Genomic DNA, 19,581 nt, shown 5'->3' on the forward strand with positions numbered 1-19,581 from the left:
GGACAGTTAAAAACTTAGGTTCTAGTCTCACTTCTTTCATCAATTTGGTATGGCTTAGAGCCAGTCAAAACCTTTCAAAGAAAGAAGAAGAAGAAAAAAAAAAATTCACGGCTTCTTCTGTAAAAAGAGAGGTCTGGAGTAAATTACCTCTGACAATCTTTGCAAAACCTTTAAGGGTCTAGACACATTCTTTTATAACTAAGTACTTCAATCGTTTTTATAGTAATATATATAAGAAAGATATCACAAGACTTCATATTCTTAGTTATGAGGGCACATAAACACATGTAATTACTTGTTGAATCTATGACTCAGTAGGTATACACAGTCCACACCCATGTTTTTTGAAGGAGAAGAAAACGCTTACTATTTGACACTAATAAAACAATTTCACTCTACTAGAAGCCCATACAAAATAATTGATCAATTTAAAATACAAAAAAGCTAATTATCATACCAGAGGCTATTAATCTGACCTGAGAGAAGTAATCAAAAACATAATTTTTCTGTCTTTTCAAGAGTCTTCACACTCAGTGGATTGCATCATTCTGACTGTTTCAGTCATGTGAAATCTCAATGATTTTTCTCCCATAGAAACAAAGAAGTAACAGAGCCTTGCTCACCAAACTTGAGAACTCATACCCCCAGGGGAACACTGTGCAATACCAGGGAACAAACAATATAAAAATGGCACAACTTCACAGAATATCAAGGATCTGAGGGGAGAAGGTAAGGGTTGCTAAGTAATTCCACAGGCAAATAAAATAATTTTATATAAATATAAGCATCAGAATAGATGATTTTATTTAAAGTTCTAGCAAGTCTTTAAGCAACAAATTATTCCTATTTTACTTAAATTATTCCAACATGTAAAATGGAAACAAACACAGCTTTGCACTTTGTAGTTTTATACAGGGTTTATTTATTGCCTAGCTTTCCCCACTAGGCTTTAAGCACTATGAGTACAAGAACCACTTTGGTTTTGTTCACCATTTCACCAAGCATAGTGTCTGTAAATAGTGCTCAGTTAGTACCTATTGAATTAATGTTGCCAAATTTCCAAGTTACCATATGAGATTAGCATAATACTGATACCAAAATTTGACAAAGGAAGGAGAAAAAAAGGAAAATAAGAAACAAACCTCATATATTTGTATATGTGTATACTTGTATTTATATACAGACACTAAATTCTAATTGAAATAGTAGTAAATTGAATTAAACAGCAAACTCCTAGCTGTAAGACACTTTTCAGGAAAAACTGTTTCCTTCAACACAGAATTTCAAAGAAAAAAAAAAGAAAAATAGAAAGGAGGGAATCTGTAAGTTAAAAAAGAGCATAAGCAATAAATCTAAATCAATCACAGGGACTTCTCTGGTGGTGCAGTGGTTAAGACTCTGCTCTCCCAATGCACGGGGCCCAGGTTCAATCCCTGGTCAAGGAACTAGATCCCACATGCATGCCGCAACTAAGAGTTTGCATACCGAAACTAAGGAGCCCACGTGCTGCAACTAAGGAGCCGGCGAGCCACAACTAAGACCTGGCGCAACCAAATAAATTAAATTAAATTAAAATTTTAAAAAATATTATTTAAATAAATAAAGCAATCACAACATACAGATCTTATTTGGATCCCAATCCGAACACACTGAAGAAAAAAGTGAAAACAATTGGGAAAATATGAACACTAACTGGATATCTGATAATATTAAATAAGTTAAATTTTAAGGTAGGACAATGGTATTACAGTTTTTTTTATAATTCCTATCTTTCAGGGATACACAAAAATATATTTACAGATGAAATGATATGACTGAGATTTGCTCCAAAATAACTGGGAAGAGGGCATGTATATGAAATAAGATTGTTATAATAACTATAAATGGAGTATAACCTCTAAAAATTGTGAATCACTATGTTGTACACCTGAAATTTATTAAAAAGAAAGAAAGAAAGAAAAAGAGGAAGGGAGGGAGAGAGGGAGGAAGAAAGGCAGATTGACAGCTGTTATGGCTAGATCTACATTTATAAGTTTGGAACTTTCTAAAATAAAGAAAAAGATGCTACTGCTATAGTGTAAAATGAAAGAGGCTGCAGAATAATCACATTTTAATTTTCTAAAACTGTGAATTAAACCTAACTCATAATTGGCAACCATCATATCAATAATCTGAAGAATCAGTATCAGTAGATGCTAAAACAAGTGGGTTCAAGTTCCACAAGGGTAACGGGATATGTACATAGTCTCAGAGTATCTCCCACAATATATTTTTTATTAAGTATGATGGAGAAAACAGTAACTTTATCTTGGCAGACACCACCTTAACCAAGTGATCAAAATTAACATTACCAGTAATGGAACAAACTGACACCTCCATATATGATACACTGAGAACACATCAATTCTGTGGTATTCCTGCCAAAAGTGAAACTATCATGAGGAAGTATCAAACAACCTGAATCTAATCACGAAGAAATATCAAACAAACCCATCTTGAGAGACATTCTATAAAATAAATGGTCTGTACTCTACAAATATGTCAAAGTCATAAGACAAAGACTAAGAAACTGTTTCAGATGAAAGGCAATTAAAACTACAAAACCACTAAATGTAATGCATGATCCAGGATGTTCTTTTGCTATAAGAATGCTGCTGGACAATGGGTGATTCAACAACAGTTAATTTCCTGATTTTGATCATTAGTATGTAGCTATGTAAGAGAATGTTCTTATTTTTAGGAAGCACGCACTGTAAAGCAGTAATAGGGTACCGTGTCTTCAACTTACTTTTCTTTTTTTTTTCCTTTTTTTTTTGTTAACTTATTTATTTTTGGCTGTGTTAGGTCTTCGTTGCTGTGCACAGGCTTTCTCTAGTTGCAGCAAGCAGGGGCTACTCTTCATTGCAGTGCACAGGCTTCTCATTGTGGTGGCTTCTCTTGTTGTGGAGCACGGGCTCTAGGCACACGGGCTTCAGTAGTTGTGGCACGTGGGCTCAGCAGTTGTGACGTACAGGCTTGGTTGCTCTGCAGCATGTGGGACCTCCCCGGATCAGGGATCGAACCCATGTCCCCTGCATTGTCAGGCAGATTCTCAACCACTGCGCCACCAGGGAAGTCCCCAACTTACTTTCAAGCAATTATGAAAAAAATAATATGTATATGTAAATACAAATAGAGAACAGATAGATGATAGGAAAGGAGAATGAGTGAAGAACATAACAAAAATATGAAACATGTAGGTAATCTCAATAGAAGGTATACAGGAACTCTGTACTATCATTGTAAGTTTTCTGGTAAATGTGAAATTGTATCAAAATAAAAAGCTTTAAAAAACCTCAACAAAAAACAAAAAAAAACAAAAAACAAACAAAAAAAAACCTCAACAAGCACATATATTTGCATGGCTTTTTGTATGTACACAAAAATCAGAAAGGATTCATGGTTAGTTCTGGAAGAAGGTAAAAGAAGGCTTTCATGTTCAACTTTCTATACTTCAGTAGTTTTAATTCTGGAGCTAAAAATATACTAACTGAAACAAAAAGTTCACTAGATGGTTATGACAGCAGATCTGAGCAGGCAAAACGAAGAATCAGCAAACTTGAATATAGAGCAATGTCTACAAAGAAAGAATAAAGAAAAGCAGACTGAGCCTAAAAGACCTGTGGGATGCCATTAAGCATATCAACATCCACATTACAGGAGTCCCAGAAAAGAGAAAAGGGCAGAAAGACTATTTTAAAAAATAACGGCCAAGGGCTTCCCTGGTGGCGCAGTGGCTGAGAGTCCGCCTGCCGATGCAGGGGACACGGGTTCGTGCCCCGGTATGGGAAGATCCCACATGCCGCGGAGCGGCTAGGCCCGTAAGCCATGGCCGCTGAGCCTGTGCGTCCAGAGCCTGTGCTCCACAATGGGAGAAGCCGCAACAGTGAGAGGCCCGTGTACTACAAAAAAAATAATAATAAAAAAATATAAATAAATAAAAAATAATGGCCAAAATCTTCCCAGATTTGATGAAAGACAAATCTACAAATCCAAGAAGCTCAATGAACTCCAAGTAGGATAAAGTCAAAGAGATTCAAACCAAGACACATTATAAGCAAACTGTTGAAAAAAAAGAATGAATCATTAAAAGCAAGAGAAGCAACTCATCATTTACAAGGGAGCCTCAACAGATTAACAGTCAATTTCTAATCAGAAACTATGGAGGACAGAAGAGAGGAGGATGACATATTTAAATTACCAAAAGAAAAAAAACCTCTCAACCAAGAATACTGTATCTGGCAAAAACTGTCCTTCAAAAATGACGGAGGGGGACTTTCCTGGTGGCGCAGTGGTTAGGAATCCATCTGCCAATGGAGGGGACACAGGTTTGAGCCCTGGTCCAGGAAGATCCCACATGCTACTGAGCAACTAAGCCTGTGCGCTGCAACTACTGAGCCTGCGCTCTAGAGCCCATGAGCCACAATTTCTGAGCCCTCATGCCACAACTACTGAAGTCTGCACACCTAGAGGCCGTGCTCTGCAACAAGAGAAGCCACCGCAATGAGAAGCCCACACATCATGAAGAAGAGTAGCCCCCACTCGCGACAGCTAGAGAAAGCCCACGCACAGCAAGGAAGACCCAATGCAACCAAAAATAAATTAATTAAAAAAACAAAAAATGAGGGAGGGGGACTCCCCTGGTGGTCCAGTGGTTAAGAATCCACCTTCCAATGAAGGGGACAGGTTCGATCCCTGGTCAGAGAACTAGGATCCCACATGCCACAGGGCAACTAAGCCTGCCCACCACAACTACAGAGCCCACATGCCACAACTACAGAGCCCTACGCTCTGGAGACTGCACGCCACAACTACAGAGCCCACGTGCTCTGGAGCCTGCACCAGAGCTACAGAGCCCATGTGCTCTGGAGCCCACGTGCCACAACCTGAGAGCCCACGTGTCACAACTACTGAGCCTGTACACCAGAAAGAGAGAAGCCCATGCATTGCAACGAAGAGCCCTCGCACTGCAATGAAAGATCCCACATGCCGCAACTAGGACCCCGACACAGCGCAAAAAAAAAAGATAATTTTTTTTTTTTTAATGAGGGAGAAACTGAAACATTCTCAGATAAATAAACCTGAGAGAGTTTGTTGCCTACAAGAAATGTTAAAAGTCCTTCAGGCTGAAATAGCAGAATACCACAGTAACTCAAAGCCTCAGGAAGAAATAAAGACCTCTGCTAAGAATAAATGGGCTAAGACTTCCCTGGTGGCACAGTGATTAAGAATCTGCCTGCCAATGCAGGGGACACAGGTTTGAGCCCTGGTCTGGGAAGATCCCACATGCCGTGGAGCAACTAAGCCCGTGAGCCACAACTACTGAGCCCGCACTCTAGAGCCTGCAGGCCACAGCTACTGAGCCCATGTGCCACAACTACCAAAGCCTGTGCACCTAGAACCTGTGCTCCACAACAAGAGAAGCCACTGCAATGAGAGGCCCGTGCACCACAGCGAAGAGTAGCCCCCACTCCCCGCAACTAGAGAAAGCCTGCACACAGCAACAAAGACCCAACGCAGCCAAAATTAAATAAATTTATTTAAAAAAAAGAATAAATGGGCTAACAGCTAGTATTGTTTTTGGTTTCCAACTCCCCTTTTTATTTAGTACAGATTTTTTTTTAATGCACAAAAATTATTATAAATCTATGTCACTGGACTTCCCTGGTGGCACAGTGCTTAAGAATCCACCTATGCAGAGAACACGGGTTTGAGCCCTGGTCTGTGAAGATCCCACATGCCGCAGAGCAACTAACCCCGTGCGCCACAACTGCTAAGCCTGCACTCTAGAGCCCACACACCACAACTACTGAAGCCTGCGTGCCCTAGAGCCCACGTGCCGCAACTACTGAGCCCATGTGCTGCAACTACTGAAGCCCACGTGCCTAGAGCCCATGCTCTGCAACAAGAGAAGCCACCGCAATGAGAAGCAAGCACACCTCAATGAAGAGTAGCCACCACTCACCACAACTAAAGAAAGCCCACCCGCAGCAATGAAGACCCAACGCAACCAAAAAAAAAATCTATGCTATTGTCTTTCTATGCCTGGCTTATTTCACTTACCATAATGCCCTCCAGGTTCATCCATGTTGCACATAAGTTGCAATTTGTGACAACAACGTTTAAAGGGGGTAGTACAGAACCATACAGGATCAGAGTCTTTGTATGATATTGAAGTTAAGTCGGTTATCAGTGCAAACTAGACTGTTTGAAATTTAAGATGTTAATCCCTGAGAGAAATGAAAACATACATCCACATAGACAAAGTGGAAACAACCCAACTGTCCATCAACTGACAAATGGATAAATAAAACATGATACATACATACAATGGAATATTATTTGGCAATAAAAAACAATGGCATGGGGCTTCCCTGGTGGTGCAGTAGTTAAGAATGTGCCTGCCAATGCAGGGGACACAGGTTCGAGCCTTGGTCCGGGAAGATCCCACATGCCGCAGAGCAACTAAACCTATGTGCCACAACTACTGAGCCTGCATGCCACAACTACTGAAACCCACACACCTAGACCCCATGCTCCTCAACAAGAGAAGCCACTGCAAGCCCGTGCACCACAATAAAGAGTGGCCCCCGCTTGCTGCAACTAGGGAAAGCCCGTGCGCAGCAACGAAGACCCAACGCAGCCAAAAATAAATAAATAAAATAAACTTATGGGGAAAAAATGGCATGGTTGAACACAGAAAACACGCTAAATGAAAGAAGCAAGTCACAAAAGACTACATATTTCCATTTATGTGAAATGTCTAAAATAGGCAAATCCAGAAACAGAAAGTAAATAAGTGGTTGCTAGGGGCTGTGGGGAGAGTGGAATAGGGAGTGCATGCTAATGGACATGAGGTTTCTTTTTGGGGTACTGAAAATGCTCTGGAACATTTTCAACAGATTGTAGTGGCGGTTTCACCACACTGTGAATACTAAAAAAACACTGAACTGTACACTTTTTATTTTGAACTGTACATTTTTAATGACTGAATTTTGTGATATATGAACTATACCTTAATAAAGCTATTTTTAAAAATCCAGCCCTAAATACAAACGAGTTTAGAAGGTGGAAAAAATATGCCATGGTGAAAGTGTTTCAAGCTCAGGATCAATAGTTTTAAGCAGTTCTCAAATGGGTCTACCAGGACTTTCAGGAGAGAACTGAGAGTACGGAAAAAGAGAAATAAAACCTCTAAGAGCTAAATAAATAAATAACACAGTCTTGAAACTAGAAGAGGTGAGTACCAAGCAAAATGCACTGGTAAAAACTGAAATCTAGACACATCACAAAAATTTAGATCATCACCAGATTTTTAAAAGTCTGAACAACAAACAGCTTCCAGATAGAAAGTGGTTATATACAAAGGAAAGAGAATAAGACTAGCTTCAAGAACTCACTATCAACGACAGAGGCTATAAAATTATGGAGCAATTATCTTCAAAAATCTGATTAAGGACAGTTGTAAAATTAGAGCCCTAGTATCCAAATAAGGGAGCAAAATGAAAACATTTCAAGATCTAAAGACTGAAAATTCACTCTTCATTGATTCCTCCCTGAAAAAAGAATTCAGAGATATAGTTTACCAAAGCATAAAATTAATCTAAAGTAGGAGAAATGGAAAACATCAGAAAAAGCAGTGGGCAAATAAATCAGTAAAATATACGTTGTCCAAGGCAACTCCTGACATAAAAGTAAATAAGTGATCTGGAAGTAAAATCTGAGATGACCTGAAAATGGGAGAAATTTGGGAGAGAGGAGGAAGTAAAACAAACTTGTCTTATTGTAGAGATTACATATACAGTACACATGGATTTTATGCATAAAAATTACATACATTGGACTTCCCTGGTGTCCAGTGGCTGATACTCCACGCTCCCAATGCAGGGGACCCAGGTTCGATCCCTGATCAGGGAACTGGATCCCACATGCCACAACTCAGAGTTCGCATGACACAACTAAAGATACCATACACCACAACGAAGATTCTGCATGCAGCAACTAAGACCCGGAACAGCCAAATAAATAAATAAATTTAAAAATTACATATAAAAATTTTAACAACAACCAACATAAAAAAAGGAATAGGATGAGCAACTTTCAAATAACTAAAGCAAAGAAGTCAAATACAGAAAATTAATCAAAAGGAAGAAAAAGATTTTAAAAAGCAAGAAAAAGGGAGGGTAAACAGAAAACGTAGAATAAGAATAAAACTAAACAGATTTATAAACATAATATGATAGAATTTACTCCCCCTGTTCAAAGACCAATATTCGGCCTGGGTTCAAAAAAAGAAAAAGCATAAAAGACAAGCCTTTTAGAAAATGGGAAATTAGGATAGGAAATGTTATAGAAAAGATATCTGTGTGGTTAGAGTCTCGGAAACAAAATCAACAAAGGCTCCTCATCCTTTGAAAATTATCCACTAACAGATTTGCTTCAGATTACCGAACGTAGCAATTAACATAATAAGGTTATTGGCAATTGTCTTAAGAGCTCTACTTCTAGGGGCTTCCCTGGTGGCGCAGTGGTTGAGAGTCCGTCTGCAGATGCAGGGGACACGGGTTCGTGCCCCAGTCCGGGAAGATCCCACATGCCGCAGAGCGGCTGGGCCCGTGAGCCATGGCCGCTGAGCCTGCGCATCCGGAGCCTGTGCTCCGCAATGGGAGAGAGGCCGCAACAGTGAGAGGCCCGCGTACAGCAAAAAAAAAAAAAAAAAAAAAAAAGAAAGAAAAGAGCTCTACTTCTAAAGCTAAAGGTACATACAATACATATACAAAAGAATTTTCTTCTATATTTTATAACTTCATATATTTTATTATGAAATGATTTCTAATAAAGGAAAACAAAAAGCACATGGCAGACCTTTCAACAAATCTTAGTTGTTGTACAAGTATCTATCAAAACGGGTTGTAATATATCTCTAATAACAAAACTCAACAAACACATTCTTCTTATAAGTAAAAGCAAAGATTAATAATATAAGAAATGTTAATATGAAGTAAATCAAAAGGGTTATTATAAGGACAAAATAAGATAACACAAGCAACAGTTACCACTGTCTACTGGGACCTCCTCACCTTCCTAAACCAAATCTTATTTTAGTAAGAGTATTTCCCCACTTCAATGGCTTGTACATACTCTAAAGAATAAAGAAAGCTGGTACCAAGAGACTGTCACCCATAATAAGAAACCCATTCATTTTTTACATTGACTTAAAAGTGAGTCCCTGAAGATCAAATAGGAAACCCTCTATAAAGGTTAAAGATTAAAAATAAAAATTAAAAAAAGGTTGGGACTTCCTGGGTAGTAAGTGGTTAAGAATCCACCTGCCAATGCAGGGGACACGGGTTCGATCCCTGGTCCGGGAAGATCCCACATGCCACGGAGCAACTAGGCCTGTGCACCACAACTACTGAGCCTGCACTCTAGAGCCCGCGAGCTACAACTACTGAGCCCGCGTGCTGCAACTACTGAAGCCCGCACACCTAGAGCCCCTGCTCCGCAACAAGAGAAGCCACCGCAATGAGAAGCCTGCAAACTGCAATGAAGAGTAGCCCCTGCTCGCTGCAACTAGAGAAAGCCCACGTGCAGCAAAGAAGACCCAACGCAGCCAAAAAATAATAAAAAGAAAGAAAACACAGGAATATGCAAATAGAATTCTACAGTGAAGAGAGATGTTATCTGGCTTTTATTCTTTTCCCCCAATTGAAAAACTAGCTAAATAATTACTTTTTTTTTAAAATTTTGTGTGTGTGTGTGTGTGTGCACATTTTGGGTGAAAGGGAAAATTCTTTTTTTTTTCTTTTTTTAAATTTATTTATTTTTGGCTGCGCTGGGTCTTCGTTGCTGTGCATGGGCTTTCTCTAGTTGTGGCGAGTGGGGGCTACTCTTCCTTGTGGTGCTCGGGCTTCTCACTGCGGTGCACAGGCTTCTCACTGTGGTGGCTTGTCTTTGTTGTGGAGCATGGACTGTAGGCGCGCGGGCCTCAGTAGTTGTAGCACGCAGGCTCAGTAGTTGTGGCTTATGGGCTCTAGAGCGCAGGCTCAGTAGCTGTGGCACATGGGCTTAGCTGCTCCACAGCATGTGGGATCTTCCTGGACCAGGGCTCAAACTTGTGTCCCCTGCATTGCAGGCGGATTCTTAACCACTGCACCAGCAGAGAAGTCCCTAAATAATTACTTTTTTGTTCCCCCCTTGCTGGTTCCCAATCAAATTTTGTTCACTTGAAAAACTATCCCTGCCTGGTCACAGCAAAAGGCAATTTCTCAGGCTTCATGCCTCATTCACTCAACATCTGTTTAAGGTGTACCTACAATTATTGCTTGGTACTTCTCTAAGTGGCAACTGTAACAGGACAAAATCCCTCATTAAAATTAATTCTAATGGAAAAAGACAAACATTAAGCATAAAAAAATAAATAAAAGTTACTAAGAATTCCTGGATAAAATGCAGTATATTAGCTTTAGAAAAATAAGAATGTTAGCTAACAGTGGAAAAGTATTATGCTTCTAACAAAGTATATGTTAAAAACTTTATAATTTTTAAAACTATATGTTAAAGTCTTAGGTACTTTTGAAAAGACCATCACATACATCATCTTATATGAACCTCACATGCTAGGAGATGTAAGCAGGTACCCCCATTCCACAAACTAAAAAGTTCAAGTCTGAAAGAGATGGTTAGTTTTAAATGGGAAACCAGAACTAGAACTTTAGATCTTTCAACTCACTGTCCAGAGTTCTGTCCATTACAATATAATCTCTCCTGGCAAAAGACGTTAATTAAAAAGCTTATAATATATTTAGAAAACATCTCATAAAAAGGTCCCAAATCAACCTCACGTTAAAGTAAATTCAAAACTTTACTATTGAGGGACTTCCCTGGTGGCTCAGTGGTTACGAATCTGTCTGCCAATGCAGGGGACACGGATTCGAGACACTGGTCTGGGAAGATCCCACATGCCACGGAGCAACTAAGCCGGCGAGCCACAACTACTGATCCCGTGCACCGCAACTACTGAAGTCCACACACCTAGAGCCCGTGCTCCACAACAAGGAGAAGCCACCGCAATGAGAACCCCACGCCCCGCAGCAAAGTGTAGCCCCCATTTGCTGCAACTAGAGAAAGCCCACGCACAGCAACAAAGACCCAACGCAGCCCAAAAATAAAATAAATTATTTTTTTCAATTACTATTCAAAGTATGGTCCTTGGGACATCAACATAACCTGGGAGCTTATTAAAAATACACAATCGCAAGCCCACCCAGAACTACTGAATCAGAATCTACATTTTACCACAATCTCCAGGTGATCTACACGTACAATAAAATTTGACAAGCATCTGTCGAGAACAGTGCTGTCCAAAAGAACTTTCCATAATGATAAAAATGTTTTATATCTGCACTATGTGGCTATCGTGTTGGACAGATCAAGAACGTCTCAAACTAGAACTGTGCCTAAATATAATTTCTTACAATACTAAATAAAATAAGCCTCAGTTACCCTAATATGTACACTCTTTCATTAAATTTTACTGCCAGTAATACATACAGACCAAAAACATTTTTTTTTTAAACAGAGACCCAACAACTCAAAAAGCATAGCTTCCTAGAGACATTTGGAGTAAGACCTACATTATTATGGAGTAAGCCATACATTATTACTGACTGCATTATAAAAGGTATAGTTATAAAAGATTCTCATTTAATAATCTACCAATAATTTTAACATGGGCTCTCAAAGAAGAAACGTTCCATTATCTTAAAATTCTGCTTATATAAAACACCGAGGGGGCTTCCCTGGTGGCACAGTGCTTGAGAGTCTGCCTGCCAATGCAGGGGACACGGGTTCGTGCCCCGGTCCGGGAGGATCCCACGTGCCGCGGAGCGGCTGGGCCCGTAAGCCATGGCCGCTGAGCCTGTGCGTCCGGAGCCTGTGCTCCACAACGGGAGAGGCCACAACAGTGAGAGGCCCGCGTACAGAAAAGAAAAAAAAACGAAACACCGAGGTCTCTGAATAAGCCAGGTAAGTGAAATATTATTGTAAAAACTATCTACTACAAGGATAAAGTTAGATTCCCTATTAAATTATAAGAACTAGCTAGAATTTCCAGTTTCAGAAAATGGATGGGACAGGATATAAACAATTCAAGACCTTCAGTAATTTTAAGGTATTTCAGAACAAAATTTGTGGTAAGTTGGCTGGTTGATTTCCTATTGTTATTATCACTTGGAAATAGAGTAACCTTTGATGGAAGAAAATTTTTTGAGAATTCACAAGCTACCCCTAAATTCCACTCCATATAATAATTTGTAATCTAGCTGACATTTGACTTTGAATTCCACCCACAGAAAGGAGTCATTTATCATACATGGTGTGGTATAAGGTATAATCTGCCTGAAGGAGAAAATAGGGAAGTTACTGCCCATATCCTTTGCCACTAAACTCTAGAAGGAAATATTAACACTCACAAACTATAGGAAGATGTCAGGATTAGGAGGATTCCATTCTTACTTAACGGAAGGAAGAAATGAGGATATGAACCCTGCCTAGGACTAAGACCATGATGATAAGATGCAGCACAAGACAAGCAAAGCCAGTCTGACCTTGAGTCTCCAAAGGGTTATTAAAAGAGGCTGGGGGGGCTTCCCTGGTGGCGCAGTGGTTGGGAGTCCGCCTGCCGATGCAGGGGACACGGGTTCGTGCCCCAGTCCGGGAAGATCCCACATGCCGCAGAGCGGCTGGGCCCGTGGGCCGTGGCCGCTGGGCCTGCACGTCCAGAGCCTGTGCTTTGCGGCGGGAGAGGCCACAGCGGTGAGAGGCCCGTGTACCGCAAAAAAAAAAAAAAGAAGAGGCTGGGGATAGGCCAGCCAGCAGTGACAAACAGCAAAAGATTGGGAATTAAAGGTAGCTGAAGGCTGAGTTTAGCATCAAAATCTCTAACTTTGTTGTTCTCTTCTATTTACCCATCAAATCTGATGGTAACTAAAAATTTTCCATTATACTCTTCTATAAGCTATGAGAGACATTCTAAAGTATGGTATTTATGCAAGGATTCTCAAAACTTTAGGGACATATCTTTCACAAATACCAAGGGTGTACTGTATATCACTATACAGTATTTACAGTATAATTAAAGTCTGGTGGATGTTTTATATTTCAACATGATCTTTGCCAGGATCAGAACATCCAACTGCTTAGAAGAACAGTTCCCAAAATTCATAGTACTCCATAGTCTTCTCATGAAAAAAAGAAAAAAGTTTTTAGAGGCTTTAATACATGACAGAGTAAATCAAATCGCTCAAGATTTTTATAAAAATAACCTAAGAGATAAGGGTTTAATGGTGGATAGGAGCCACACAGTCCAAAGAACTGGGCAGGGAGTTTAAAAAACAAAACAGAAAAACTATATCCTCCCTCATATATGTTCTAGTCAGTTTGCAATGTTCATCATAATTTTTTTTTTTTTTTGGCCACACCACGTGGTTTGCAGGATCTTAGTTCCCTGACCAGGGATTGAACCTGCTCCTTTGGCAGTGAAAGCTCGGAGTCCTAACCACTGGACCACTAGGGAATTCCCCATCATAACTTTAAACAGATGTAGTTTCTCCAATACTAAGAAGAGTATTTCATTCTTTTAAATGTATCTAATTTAAGTTAAATACCATAAACATACGAGCAAAAAAACCCAAAAAACACCCCCCCACACACAGGAACAAGTTGTTGTTTTGTTTTGTTTTGTTCTGGGGTTTTTTTTAATTATTTTATTTATTTTTGGCTGCTTTGGGTCGTCGTTGCTGCGTGCGGGCTTTCTCTAGTTGTGGCAAGAGGGGGCTACTCTTTGTTGTGGTGCACGGGCTTCTCATCGCAGTGGCTTCTCTTGTTGCAGAGCACGGGCTCTAGGCACGCAGGCTTCAGTAGTTGTGGCTCGCGGGCTCTATAGCACAGGCTCAGTAGTTGTGGCTCACAGGCTTAGTTGTTCTGCAGCCTGTGGGATTTTCCCAGACCAGGGCTTGAACCTGTGGCCCCTGCATTGGCAGGCGAATTCTTAACCACTGCACCACCAGGGAAGTCCAAAGTTGTTTAACTATGAAAATTTACATATTTCTCCTTTTTACTTAATGTAATTACATTCCACCTAATTTTATCCTAATTATATAATATTGTATTACTTGAAAATAAAAACAAAAAAACTCTTCCAAAATGTTTCCACGTCAGCTCTCTCACAAACCACAATTATTCTTTATTCTTCTTTTTTTTTTGCAGTACGCGGGCCTCTCACTGTTGCGGCCTCTCCCATTGCGGAGCACAGGCTCCGGATGCGCAGGCCCAACAGCCATGGCTCAGGAGCCCAGCCGCTCCGCGGCATGCGGGATCCTCCCGGACCGGGGCACAAACCCGTGTCCACTGCATCGGCAGGCGGACACCCAGCCACTGCACCACCAGGGAAGACCCACAATTATTCTTGATAAAGCCCACACTAGACAGGACTAGATATCAAAAAATCTTTCTGAACATATTTTAGTAGAAATCCTAACTGCTCAGAATGAGTGACTCATGAATTGTGCGCACAAGAAAACTCTCTCACCGTCATACCACATTTATTAACATTTTGTAAAATGCATACATCATTCACAAATCTATTAGTTTCCCAGTTGGGGGAAATATATGTAACCTGTGTATAAGGCACAACTCAAGCTGCTTTTAAAACCCTCTGGCCCAGGACTTCCCTGGCAGCGCAGTGGTTAAGAATCCGCCTGCCAATTCAGGGGACACAGGTTCGATCCCTGGTCTGGGAAGATCCCACGTGCTGCAGAGTAACTAGGCCCGTGCACCACAACTACTGAGTCCACGAGCCTAAGGCCCGTGCTCTGCAACAAGAGAAGCAACCACAATGAGAAGCCCACACACCCACAACAGAGAGTAGTCCCCGCTCACCGCAACTATGCGCAGCAACGAAGACCCAATGCAGCCAAAACTAAATAAATAAATAAATAAACTTATTTTTTTAAAAAAGTCCGGCCCTGTAACTCCAAAGACAATACAAACACAACTCTTGAGAAGCTGGCCTTTCTAATCAAGCAAATATTGGTACTAAATGTCACATTAGATGCCACGTGACAGACACGTATACTCTTATTTATTAAAACAGCATGCCTAGTAGAAGAGGATTTCCTAAATATGAAAAGTTCAGTTCATTAAAATTATGAACTTTTCTCATCAAAAGACTATGAAGAGATAAGACAAGTCACAAATTGGGAGAGGATATTTGCAAACCATCAACTAACAAATAATTAGTATACAAAATAAATAAAGAACTCTTAAAAATCAGTAAGAAAAAAAGAAAACTCAAAAATAGGCAGAGAACTTGAATATACACATCACAGAAGCACAAATGGCCAAGGAACATACAAAAAGGATGCTCAACTTTGGGAAATGGTAATAAAAACACAGTAGATCCTATTTCAAACCCAAGAGATAAGAAAAAAATTTTAAACTCTGACAATATTAAGTGTTGGGGAGGAAATGAAACAACCAAAACACACACACTGCTGGCTCTTGACTCAGTAAACCACAAGATTCACAATTACCATGAGCCAATTCAGTGACTCAAACCCTGGAAGTGTTTGGTAAGCATTAAGCAACTGACAATGACCAACCCAAAATTCTGAGAACACATGAGGATTACTGCCAAATACAAATTTTGGCCCTTGCTGAAGCAGGTCCAACCTGACTCAGCAATACAAGTATAAAAACTTTTAGTCCCTTATCCAGTTTATCCAGTTTATTTTGTAAAGCACAAAATATTCAGGTATTTACTTCCTCCTAGAATACTGATGATATATTAAGTGACTAAAATTGTAATGAACTATTTATCATTCCAGTTACACTACTATTTCAGTGAGAACAAGTAGTTTAAAATGGTATTACTTTAAAACTCATGCTTATACTTTAAATTTACTTGATAGGAATTAAATGGCCCTGTGACCATCTAAGTGGGGCAAAATGATGTAACAGATGCAGTAAAGGCACTGAAATTGGACAAATTTAGTAACCTTGGTTACGTTACTCAACTTTACTAATCCTCAGTTTCCTCAACACCTAAAAACCATGCCTCTCACGGCCTGCTTACCTAAACGAATTGTAAGGATTAAGTGAGATTATGTAAAGTGTTTAACAATGCCTAGCTCATTAATATAGACCCAATTTTAGCACATATCCCTTTGTAAATCTAGCTGCCCTCACCTAAAATTTTTTAAATCTGAAATTATAATTCTCAATTCATAGGAAAATATTATTCTTACATTCAAATTATTTTCCAATATTACAAGAAATTGTGTGCTACAGGTTAGAAGAGCAACACCCCGCTTACATCTTTCTCTGACTGAAAGGCTCTTTCCTATAATGAATTAGATTCTGGAAAAGAGGATAGATTTTCACTTATCTTCGTGATACAGATGCAAGGATTCCCATGCTATGTGGGAAACTAAATCCAGTTATTTCTAAGCTTCAACTCAAGGTTTTCTTGACTCCAAGAAGAAGCTTATTTAATACCTAATTTAAGGTACTGTATGCTACCTTTTGCATTTCTTGAGAAAGACTGTCTGAAGAAAATTACTTGGTTAATGATAAACTGATGGTCTGGTTTTGGTTTTGGTTGCTCTGTGGGGAAAATGTTTACACTTAAAATAATCTACATATAAAAAAACCTCAAAACATTCAACAATATAATTAAATAACAGGAAAAATGTATAATACTGACTACACTCTGAGGTAATGAAGATACATTTATAATGCTGAAAAAATTCAGAGAATTTTAGTCACTGAATTAAACTTCAGGAATCCTCATTTTAAATACCTTACCACAGTCAAGATATCAAAGAAAAGTCACCCAAGATAAAGTGATGTTTGCCAGTCTGAGAAATGGGAACTAAAAACTACTGATGAGAATTGTCCACAGACCTAATATTATCATATTAGGATACTGTTACTGTCTTCTTCAAAATTAAAAAGAAAAATAAAATCTTTCAGATATACATAAAGTATGTCATGATGAAATAATGAGTCAAATACTAAACAACAGAAAAATTCAGTAAGTTCTTATATTTACATAATTTTATAAGACTTCCTTAGTCTTCATTTCCAAAAAACACTTTTTCTTCCAATGAGGCTGTGCAATTATATTCTCACTAGAGAAATATTAATTTTGCCATTTCCATAATTATAATGACTTATTAATGCAACACACATTTGGCAGTCAATAAACGTTGAATAAATAAGTAACAAAGAATGAATAGGATGGATTAGAAACAAAAATTTAATTTATAAAATCCCACTTTAAAAAGTAGGTTAATGCAGACAATGTAATTCTTTTAGACTTCAGACATTTTACATTCTTTGCTACAAAATAATACAGAAACTTTCAGTTTAACTGGTTTGGGACATTAACTAGAAAGAGCTGTCTATCACTAAAGACTAAGTGCCCCGTTTTTCACATCATCAAATCTGACAAAATTCTAAAGAGAAACATCCATCATATCTATCCAAATTCTCAAATTCTAATAATTAGAACTGAGGAAAGAAAGAAGCCCTAGTAAGGTGAGTTAGAACAGAAGCTATTTAATAGATAACTAAATTACCAAATCTGGTTTTGCAACACTCCGTGGTGTCTAAAAACTCTCAAAATTTTATTTCAGTTTAATATAAAATGTATTTTTATGCCTAGCCACACTTTTAAGAAACTGTCTGTAAACAAAAATGTGGCGACAACACAAAGGTCAGAGATCGCTGACAGAGGTCAAATAAATGAACTATAACTTAATGATCCACAAGAAAGATTAGGGGCTGTTTATGAAGCCCAGGGGGACTGTACAGATAAGTCTCCACCCAAGAAACAAACAAAAGAAGCAAGATTAACATACCTGGAGAAGACCAGGCAAGGCCAAATATATCCCCAAAGATCACTCGCCCCGGATCTGGTCTCCTCCCTTTCCCCCTAACCTCATCGCCTCAGGGAAAACTAAATCTGTATCTCACGTCCCCAGCTCACCCTCAAGTCGTCCCCATCACTAACCTTTACTAAAACCTGGGTCCCTCTCCCCAACATCCTCTAATTCCCACCGAGCTCTCGCTCCAGCCACATAGATGTCTACTGCGCCTATTTTCCAGTAGAGTATTAGTCCCCTTAATCCGAACTCATTTATTTTCCCGCGTCCCATCTGCCCTCCGCCCCTTCAACTCTGGTCCCCTCACTCCGACCCTTCTCCCAGAATCCTCTCCAAGTCACCCGTCTCTGGCCCCTTCGCCTTCACACCCCCTGAGCTGCCGCTCCTCTCATTCCACTCAGCCTCCAGCTTCCTCCCTATCCCTCCCCCATCCGTCTCCCGGTACCTGCTCCCTCCCCCAACTCCGCCCCTCTCCCCCTCCCCCAGCGGGAGGCCCCCTCACCTGAACGCCGGCGCCGCTGTCCCAGAAGCCGAAAGGTGCTGCCGCCGACCGGCCTCCCAGGCTCGGTCCCCGCTGAGCTTCTGACGGCCCCTAGGGAGAGCGAAGACCACCACCTCCAACTCTGCTCTCCCCAGGCCAGGCCGTCACCGTAGCCACCGCCACTGCCACAGCCGCCATGTTGAAGCCCCACTTCCCTCCTCCTTCCCCTCACCGCTCCTCCCCTTTGGGCGTCTGACGTCATAGCGCCGCGCTCCATCCCTTGAGCCAATGGGAGGAGTCAACGGTGACGTGACTAATCTCCACAAGGGCTGAACATTGCTAGGTTTGAGAGCGTCGCTGTTGGAACCAGTGAACCCGGCACACCCAAGGGGAGGGAGGAAAGGTGGGGGTCACTGAGAGGGTAATGCGTAAGGGTTGGAGAAGGGGCCCAGGTGGGAGTCCGAGAGACTTGAATCTCGAAGGGAAGCACAAAGGCTTACCACGCAGACCCACTTGGAAATCAGGATGTCTGGCTTCTGGTCCTCCTGGGTCATTGACTTGGTACAAAGTCCTATCCTTTCTGGGCCTCACTTTCCCCATTTACAAATTGTAAGGGAGCACGACCCTATGAGGCCTTACCAGAACAGACCCCCACCCGTGTCCTCTGCCTGCCTTTTGTCTGTAAAAAAAATTTAGTCGAAGAATAAATTTCATCAGAGAACTGAAAAAAATGCAGAAAAAAAGAAAAACAGTCAAGCAAGACACAATAATAATACTTCAGCCATTAAACAAAGTCAAGGACCTTTAGTTCTTCCTGAAGGACTATAGATAATATTCTGAGCTATGTCCTTTGAGCTGTTTTGCAGATACTGAACCCCTGCCCCCACCAGGTGGAAGAAGTTAACTGTAGGCTGCCCACAAGCATGTAGACCCCAGACCAGTTGAAACCAGAAGGTTGATGATGCACTCCTGATTACCTCATCACCAACCAATCAGAAGAATGTCCACGAGCTGACCACTCCCTTCTCCTTGAACACTGTAAGACTCCTCACTACCTCCTCCAGGGCGGGACACACAGTCTTGAGGGCATTAGCCCACTGTGACCCCCTTTGC

The 19,581-nt window shown here is 40.4% G+C and overlaps 1 protein-coding gene across 3 annotated transcripts in view; it reads right to left on the reverse strand.

Annotated features, from left to right (window-relative positions):
- The window catches only part of UBAP1 (ubiquitin associated protein 1), a 56,085-nt gene extending 37,371 nt beyond the window's left edge, over positions 1-18,714 (reverse strand). The window contains exon 1 of one of the 3 annotated variants that reach the window (XM_027088966.1): positions 18,490-18,714. The gene's annotated coding sequence lies outside the window, so the exon portion shown is untranslated. Of the gene's footprint in view, positions 1-17,963; positions 18,361-18,489 lie in introns of those variants that run through there. The other 2 variants (XM_027088968.1, XM_027088967.1) reach the window with 2 other exon arrangements.
- Between the last annotated feature and the right edge of the window lie 867 nt (positions 18,715-19,581).

This window comes from Aethalodelphis obliquidens, unplaced genomic scaffold (genome assembly GCF_003676395.1).
Source record: "Aethalodelphis obliquidens isolate GAN/ISIS:26980383/991018 unplaced genomic scaffold, ASM367639v1 scaffold64, whole genome shotgun sequence".
Classification (NCBI taxonomy): Eukaryota; Metazoa; Chordata; class Mammalia; order Artiodactyla; family Delphinidae; genus Aethalodelphis; species Aethalodelphis obliquidens.